The sequence below is a fragment of the Triticum aestivum genome, chromosome 4D, assembly GCF_018294505.1.
Source record: "Triticum aestivum cultivar Chinese Spring chromosome 4D, IWGSC CS RefSeq v2.1, whole genome shotgun sequence".
Classification (NCBI taxonomy): Eukaryota; Viridiplantae; Streptophyta; class Magnoliopsida; order Poales; family Poaceae; genus Triticum; species Triticum aestivum.
In genome coordinates, this window is record NC_057805.1 from 364,912,225 (window position 1) to 364,920,361 (window position 8,137).

Here is an 8,137-nt window from a genome sequence, read left to right on the forward strand (position 1 = left end):
AGCCGCCCCGCCCTGCCGGAGTAGCCTCGCCGGAGGTAACCGAAGCCGCCGCCGCCGAGTCCGGTTTTTTTTTTTAAAACCGATTTGGTTTATTATTATTATTTTTTGAAACCCTAGTTTTTTTATAGAAAGGTTTATTTATTTATTTTTTGGTTTTATTAATTAGTGAACGTTCACCGACCCGTTCGTTTTAATGAACGTGTTCGTCGGATTTTCGCTGTTAACGAACATCCGTTCGATTAACTGTTCGTCAGTTTTCTTTTTCGTCGGATTTTCCGCGGTTATTCCAGATCGCGATTTCCGATCAGATTTTCGTTTTCGTTTATCTTTTCGCTCATTTATCGGAATCAGGCGATTCAAGCGCCTAGAGTTTTGTCTCTAAATTCTCTTTCCGTTTAACCCACTCAAACAAGTTTTGCTACTGTAAAATTTGACCTAGATCCAGATTAGTAAACGAAGCTTGTTTCTTTCGCCGCTTGATTTTCGTTGCTTCGTTCGATTCGATTCTTTTTGCAAACCGGAGTTCTTAAGTTGAACTTTCTGGTTAGATCATTATTTGAGTTTTACCTATGCATTTGATGAGTGCTTATTGTATGCTTGTTTGTTTGCGATAGAGTACCCGGAGTGCGCCGCTTGCTACTTCGAATCTCTAAGTTTCACGGATCATTAGCAAGGCAACTAACACTTTGATCATATCTTTTACTACCCAGTTTTATTGCATTAGACCAACCCTCAAACATTGCATGGTTAGGATCTAATTAAATTGTGGGTATTGGGAAGTAGTTGAGGTAGTACCTATTGCCCTGTTTATTGTCAAACCCTTGGGAGTTACTTCTACGTTTGCTTATATCGCTATGCTATGCTAGTAGACGTGGATTGGGTTTGAGAGGTATTCACGACAGATGTGAGATTGTTAATTAATGGTTTACTTAAGGTGGCAACTAAAACTCACATCTGGGTGGATCGAGGCACCTGGAGAACCCAGTGCTGCCTGTATTTTTGGATATCCCAGAGTACCCGTGTGATCATCCTATGGACCGCCACCCAGGCTCAAAGGGATCATGAGATTATTCATGCTAGAAACTTCCGTGTGCAGCCACAAGCTCTTATGGGCTCTAGCATAGTTGAGTAGGTTCTGTGAGCTCTTGAAGAGGTAGACTAGCAGATGTAGGGGATGTAGGTGGTACTGTCTACCCGGAGTTGAGAGTTAACGCTTCTGAAAGACTGTGTCTCGGTCATCCGTTTCTCAAACACCATGAAGTGCGAGAATCCCAACGGAGGAGATCAAGTCTTGTGGGGAAAAGTGCACAAACCTCTGCAGAGTGTATAAACTAATCATGGTTAGCCGTGTCCCCGGTTATGGACATCTTGAGTATCTAGTACTTGGATTATCATGTGAATCTCACCACCATGTTACTTTAATTAATATTGTTTGGTTAATGATGATACTTAATTGGGATTGAGATGCTGTCAACCATCTCAATGTTTCACAACCACCATGATAGTTAAATTAAATTTATTCCTTTGCAGTAGGGAAAAATTGGCTTTTCGCAAAACTGTAACCATAGAGCCTTCTATCAGCCATATATGCATGTAGTATAGCATTATTATGTTCATTACTCTCTATGTGTTACATTGCCAGCATATTCCATGTGCTGACCCGTTTCGGGCTGCAACGTTTTATGTTGCAGACTTTTCAGACGTTGGAGTTGATGGACTCACTTATCTTCCAAGTCTTCCGCTGTTATCGTATTTAGATGGCCTTAAGCCGTATTTATCATACTTATTTCTCTTTTGAGATACTCGATGTAATAAGTGTGTGATTGCTACTCTGTTATAAATCCTCCATTTGTACTGTGCGTGTCAGCATTACTGATCCAGGGATGACACTAAAGCACAGAGCACAGACTGTTTGAGGTCTGGTCGCTACAAAGATGGTATCAGAGCACACGCTGACTGTAGGACACGACCACTAAGCTTAAACCCTAGAACACTACTCTCTTCTCATTTCTGACTCCTCTCCACTTTCTACTCTTTAGGAATGGCAAATGCAAGGAACAAGTTCATGCAACCGGATGAAGATACACCTTTTGGACGACACTTGAAGGAAGTCACTAAGTACCTAAACATCGGAATACCAAGCTTCACCGGGACCCACAACGCCACACTACCAGAAGAGGAGCGCTGGAAGATTCAAGTTCAAATTCCTGGAAGGACGTTTACGCCAGTCACTGAGCCTATAGAGTTTTCCTTTGATGCACCAACCTGGAGTTTAGGGAAGAGCACGGCAGCCCACATCTCTATGGGACGCATTGGAGAAGTCTACCGCAGGGAGCTTAAGGATACTATCTACCAGATTTGTGGACGCCGAGATGAACAATGGGAGATGATCAGCACCAAGAAGGATGGATCAATTGCAGCTTTCATCCAGGAGCAAAACCAACACATTCGTCGCCAGGAGAACCGGATGTGCTCAGACATGATATATCTGAAGAACGCATTGACCAAGATCACGGATTTGGAGGAAGAACTCAAGTCTACGCGCGATGGATATGAGGAGGAGATCGCCACGTTGTTGGAGAAGAACGGCGAACTGATACAGAAGATCGAAGTATTCATGGGACACTCATCACCTGGAGGAGAAGATGACGATTCTACTTGCCCGAATAACTACATCATCATCGACGACACCGACTCAGACCCCAATGAAGATGACTTTATTGATGAAGCTGGAGCAGATATCATGGAGTCTTCGGCCGATCAAAATTTCTAGTAGACCACCATATCAGTAGTAGTATTTCCCCATGTATATAGTATAGTCCGAGCATTTTTGTAACGATAGTTAGATCGATTGTATGCCTTGTTTGATTTGATTGAGTGATATTGATTGTGTTTGTCTCATGAGCATATGGTTAGTGTTTTCCCTCTAGACCTCATTCTATTCTAAATTCTCATCTTTTCTAAACCTATCAGATGCCTCCGAGACGCGACACCGGATTTGTTTTCCCACCGGAGATCACTCAGTTGATTCAGCAGCAGAATGCCCTGATGCAAGTGTTGGTACAGAACCAAGGCAACAACAACAACAACAACCCACCACCACCACCTGTTGATCACTTAGCCCGTTTCCTGAGGCTAAATCCGCCAGTGTTTTCCAGTAGCACCGAGCCGACTGTTGCAGATGATTGGCTCCGCAAGGTTGGAAGGGAGTTGACCACTGCAGGATGCACGGATGCGGAGAAAGTGCGTTTTGCCGCACATCAGCTTGATGGACCCGCAGCATCATGGTGGGAGAATTACACAGCCACACACCCTATTGACACTGTCACATGGGACCAGTTTCAGCAAGCTTTCCGTACTGCCCATGTTTCAGCAGGAGCTATGGCTATGAAGAAGCGTGAGTTTCGCAACCTACGCCAAGGAGGACGCACCGTAGGCCAATATGTGGAGGACTTTAGTAAGTTAGCACGTTATGCTCCCGATGACCTTGCTACAGATGCAGCCAAGCAGGAGAAGTTTCTCGAAGCATTGAATGATGAACTGAGCATGCAGTTGATGGTAGCAACCTTCAACAACTACCAGGAGTTGGTAGATAGAGCTCTCATGATTGTGGGGAAGCAACAGCAGATTGAAAACCGTAAGAGGAAGTATGGACAAGGGAAGTACAATTCTGGAGCTCAGCAGAAGCCACGTTTTACCCCGAAATCGGGAGGACAGTTTCAGCATACCCATGGAGGAGGTAGTTCGCACAACCATAGTGGACCCAAGAATGGTAATGGGAATGGAGGAAGCAACGGGCAGAACCGTAATAACCCATCTACCCCAGCCAAGAGGGATCTAAGTCACATTACTTGTTTCAAGTGCCAGAAGACTGGACATTATGCAACTGACTGTCCTGAAGCCCAGAATGGAAATGGCAATGGAAGCTCTGGGAAGAAGCCGAACCCTTTCAACAAAGGACAAGTGAACCACGTTTACGTGGAGGAGGTTGAAGCACAGCCTGATGCAGTAATAGGTAAGTTTTTGGTTAAGTCATTTACTGCACTCGTTCTTTTTGATACTGGTACATCACATTCATACATATCAAGGGGATTTGTGGATAAGTATAAACTGCCAACCCAAGCCCTTAGGTCACCCATGTTAGTAACCTCGCCAGGAGCAGAGTATATGGCTAGTTTATGGTGTGATCGGTTACCATTAAGGATTGGTAACTACGTGTTTCCCTCGGACCTAATAGTATTGGGATCGCAAGGATTGGATGTGATATTAGGCATGGATTGGTTATCAAAGTATGAAGGGAACATTGAATGCGCCAGTAAGTCGATTTTGCTTACCACCCCAGAAGGAAGGAGGATTAAGTATGTATCCCGACATATGCCGAAGAGGACTCAGGTGAATTCCTTATCAGGAGTTGTACAGGAGGAAATACCAGTGGTGAAGGATTACCCAGATGTATTTCCAGAAGAGTTGCCAGGCATGCCACCGGATAGAGACATTGAGTTCTTGATTGAACTTTTGCCAGGCACAGGGCCAATATCTAAGAGACCGTACAGGGTGACCGCAAAAGATTTGGAGGAGATTAAGAAGCAGATTAAGGAGTTACTGGATAAAGGCTATATTCGCCCAAGTTCGTCACCTTGGGGATCACCAGTACTTCTAGTAGAGAAGAAAGATGGATCGTTGAGGATGGTTGTAGATTATCGTGGATTGAATGAAGTGACCATCAAAAACAAGTACCCACTGCCGATGATCAATGATCTGTTTGACTGATTACAAGGAGCTAAGGTATTTTCCAAGATCGATCTACGATCAGGATACCATCAGTTAAAGATTCGAGAGCAGGATATACCTAAGACGGCTTTTACCACCAGGTATGGGCTATATGAGTATACCGTTATGTCATTTGGTCTGACAAACGCATCTGCCTATTTCATGAACCTGATGAACAAAGTGTTTATGGAGTTTTTGGATAAGTTCATTGTGGTGTTCATTGACGATATTTTAGTCTACTCCAAGAATAAACAAGAGCATAAGGAGCATTTGCGTTTGGTACTTGAGAAGCTCAGAGAACACCAGTTATACGCCAAGTTCAGCAAATGTGAATTTTGGCTGAAGGAAGTTGGATTCCTCGGACATGTTATATCCGGAGAAGGAATAGCAGTAGACCCCACCAAAGTTGACACAGTAACAAGCTGGGAATCACCCACGTCAGTTGGAGAGATCCGGAGTTTTCTTGGACTTGCAGGATACTACCGAAGGTTCATCGAGAATTTCTCGAAGATTGCTAAGCCCATGACAGAGCTGTTAAAGAAGGACACCAAGTTCAATTGGACCGAGGAATGTGAAGCTAGTTTCCAAGAGTTGAAGAAACGATTGGTTACATCACCAGTGTTGATTCTGCCAGATCAACGCAAGGATTATGAAGTATATTGCGACGCTTCACGTCGAGGACTTGGAGCAGTGCTTATGCAGGAAGGAAGAGTTGTTTCATATGCTTCACGGCAACTTAAACCCCATGAGAAGAATTATACCACGCATGATTTGGAGTTAGCAGCCGTAGTGCATGCGTTGAAGACATGGAGACATTTTCTCATCGGAAACCATTGTGAGGTGTACACGGATCACAAGAGTTTGAAGTACATTTTCACGCAGAAGGAATTGAATCTCAGGCAAAGGAGATGGTTGGAACTCATAAAGGATTATGATATGAGGTTGCATTATCACCCCGGAAAGGCTAATGTAGTACCAGACGCGTTGAGCCGCAAGAGCCATGTCAACACACTCATGACTGGAGAGTTACCGAAAGTATTAGCCGAGGATCTTCACGAGCTATGTTTGGAGATAGTACCGAGAGGCTATTTAGCAACGTTGGAGATTCAGTCTACCTTGATGGAAAAGATCCGAGAAGTTCAGAAGACAGACAAGGAGATTGACGAGATAAAGGAAAAGATGAGCAAAGGAAAAGCCTAGGGATTTTGTGAGGATGAGCACGATACCTTATGGTTTGAGGACCGCGTTTATGTGCCTAATGATCCGGAGATCAGGAAGTTGATCTTGCAAGAGGCCCATGATTCACCGTATTCGATTCACCTAGGAAATACCAAGATGAATTTGGATTTGAAGGATACTTTCTGGTGGACCGGAATGAAGAAGGATATTGCGGAGTATGTAGCAGTTTGTGATGTATGTCAGAGAGTGAAGGCAGAGCATCAGAAGCTAGCAGGATTGCTACAGCCATTGCCGATACCCGAATGGACGTGGGATAAACTAGGCATGGATTTTATCACAGGATTGCCCAGGACTCGTTCAGGCTATGACTCAATATGGGTTGTAGTCGATCGTTTGACGAAAGTAGCTCATTTCATCCCAGTGAAGACCACTTACACCAGTGCTAAGTTGGCAAAGATATACATGACCAGAATCGTATGTTTGCATGGAGTTCCGAGGACCATTGTATCAGACAGAGGAACCCAGTTTACGTCAAAGTTCTGGAATCAGTTACATGAAACTTTGGGAACCAGGTTAGAATTCAGTACAGCTTTTTACCCACAGACAGATGGACAGAGCGAGAGAGTCAATCAGATTTTGGAAGACATGTTGAGAGCTTGTGCGCTAGATTATGGATCTAGTTGGGACGACAATTTGCCATATGCAGTTTTCTTACAACAACAGCTATCAAACTAGTTTGAAGATGGCCCCTTTCGAAGCGTTGTACGGAAGGAGGTGTAGGACACCATTGTAATGGGACGAAGTTGAAGACCGTCAGTTGTTTGGACCAGATTTGATTACGGAATCAGAACAGAAGGTGAAGTTGATTCGCGATAGGCACAAGGTAGCCCAGTCCAGGCAGAAGAGTTATGCGGATTCTAAACGTAAGGAGACAGTTCACGAAGTCGGAGACAGAGTTTATCTTCGAGTATCACCACTTCGAGGAGTGAAGCGCTTTGGAGTTAAAGGAAAGTTAGCGCCCCGTTTTATCGGACCATACAGAGTTTTGGAGCGTATGGGAGAAGTTGCTTACAAGCTGGAATTGCCTGAAGGATTGTCAGGAGTTCATGATGTATTTCACGTTTCCCAGTTAAAGAAGTGCCACGCAGAGATGGCTGAGATACCACTGAGAGATACAGTGCCCCTGGAAGCGATTCAGTTGGAAAGTGACTTGACCTATGAGGAGAAACCAGTTAAGATTCTTGAGTATGCCAGCCGAGTCACCCGCAGCAAGGTTATCAAGTTCTGCAAAGTTCAGTGGAGTCACCACACTGAAGATGAAGCCACCTGGGAGCGAGAGGAAGATCTACGGAAGGACCACTCTCACCTATTTTCTAGCCAACCCGAATCTCGAGGGCGAGATTCATCTTAAGGGGGTAGGTTTGTAACATCCCAAATTTTCAATTTGGAATGTTATACATTAGATCATCATTGCATAGCATATTTTATTGCATTTTGGCAAATCCTCGAAAATCCTAAGCAACTCAAGGACCCTCAGAGAGAGTTGGGGATTTTTAGCGATTTTCATATTTGATTTTTATCAAATATTAAAACGAGGATTTTGGTTTTAATTATTTTTCACTCCGGAAAATATTTCATATTAAAAAAATGAGAGGGGAAAATATGACTTCTCCGAAATAATTGAAATATTGGAGGAAAATATTAAAATCAAATATTTGATTTTATTCGGATTTTTATTTGCAATTTTTATTGCATTAGAAAAATTTCACGTTTTCAAAACTGCAAATTTTGTGCCAAGAAAATGATCACGTCGTCCTAATTATTTTAATTAGACGGTGAAAATTTGTTTTGGCATTTTTGGATTTTTATTTATTTTTCTACGATTTTTTTAGTTCGGCGGAATATATATTTAAAAAAAAAATCCCGCGCCCGATTGGGCCGAGGCCCAGCCGAGCCAGGCCGGCCCATCCCGCATCGCCGTCTCCCTCCTAGAGACCGGGACGAGCACGCCGCCGCCGCTCGAGTCCGGGACAGCCCCGCCTCCCCGGCGCCCCCTTCCCCAAGCCGGAGTAGCCCCCCCACCTATATATATACCCCGCCCCGCCGCCGCCTCCCTCACCTCGCCCACCACCGAACCCCGCCGACGCCGGAGCCGGAAGCCGCCGCTGCCGCCGCGAGGAGCCCGCCT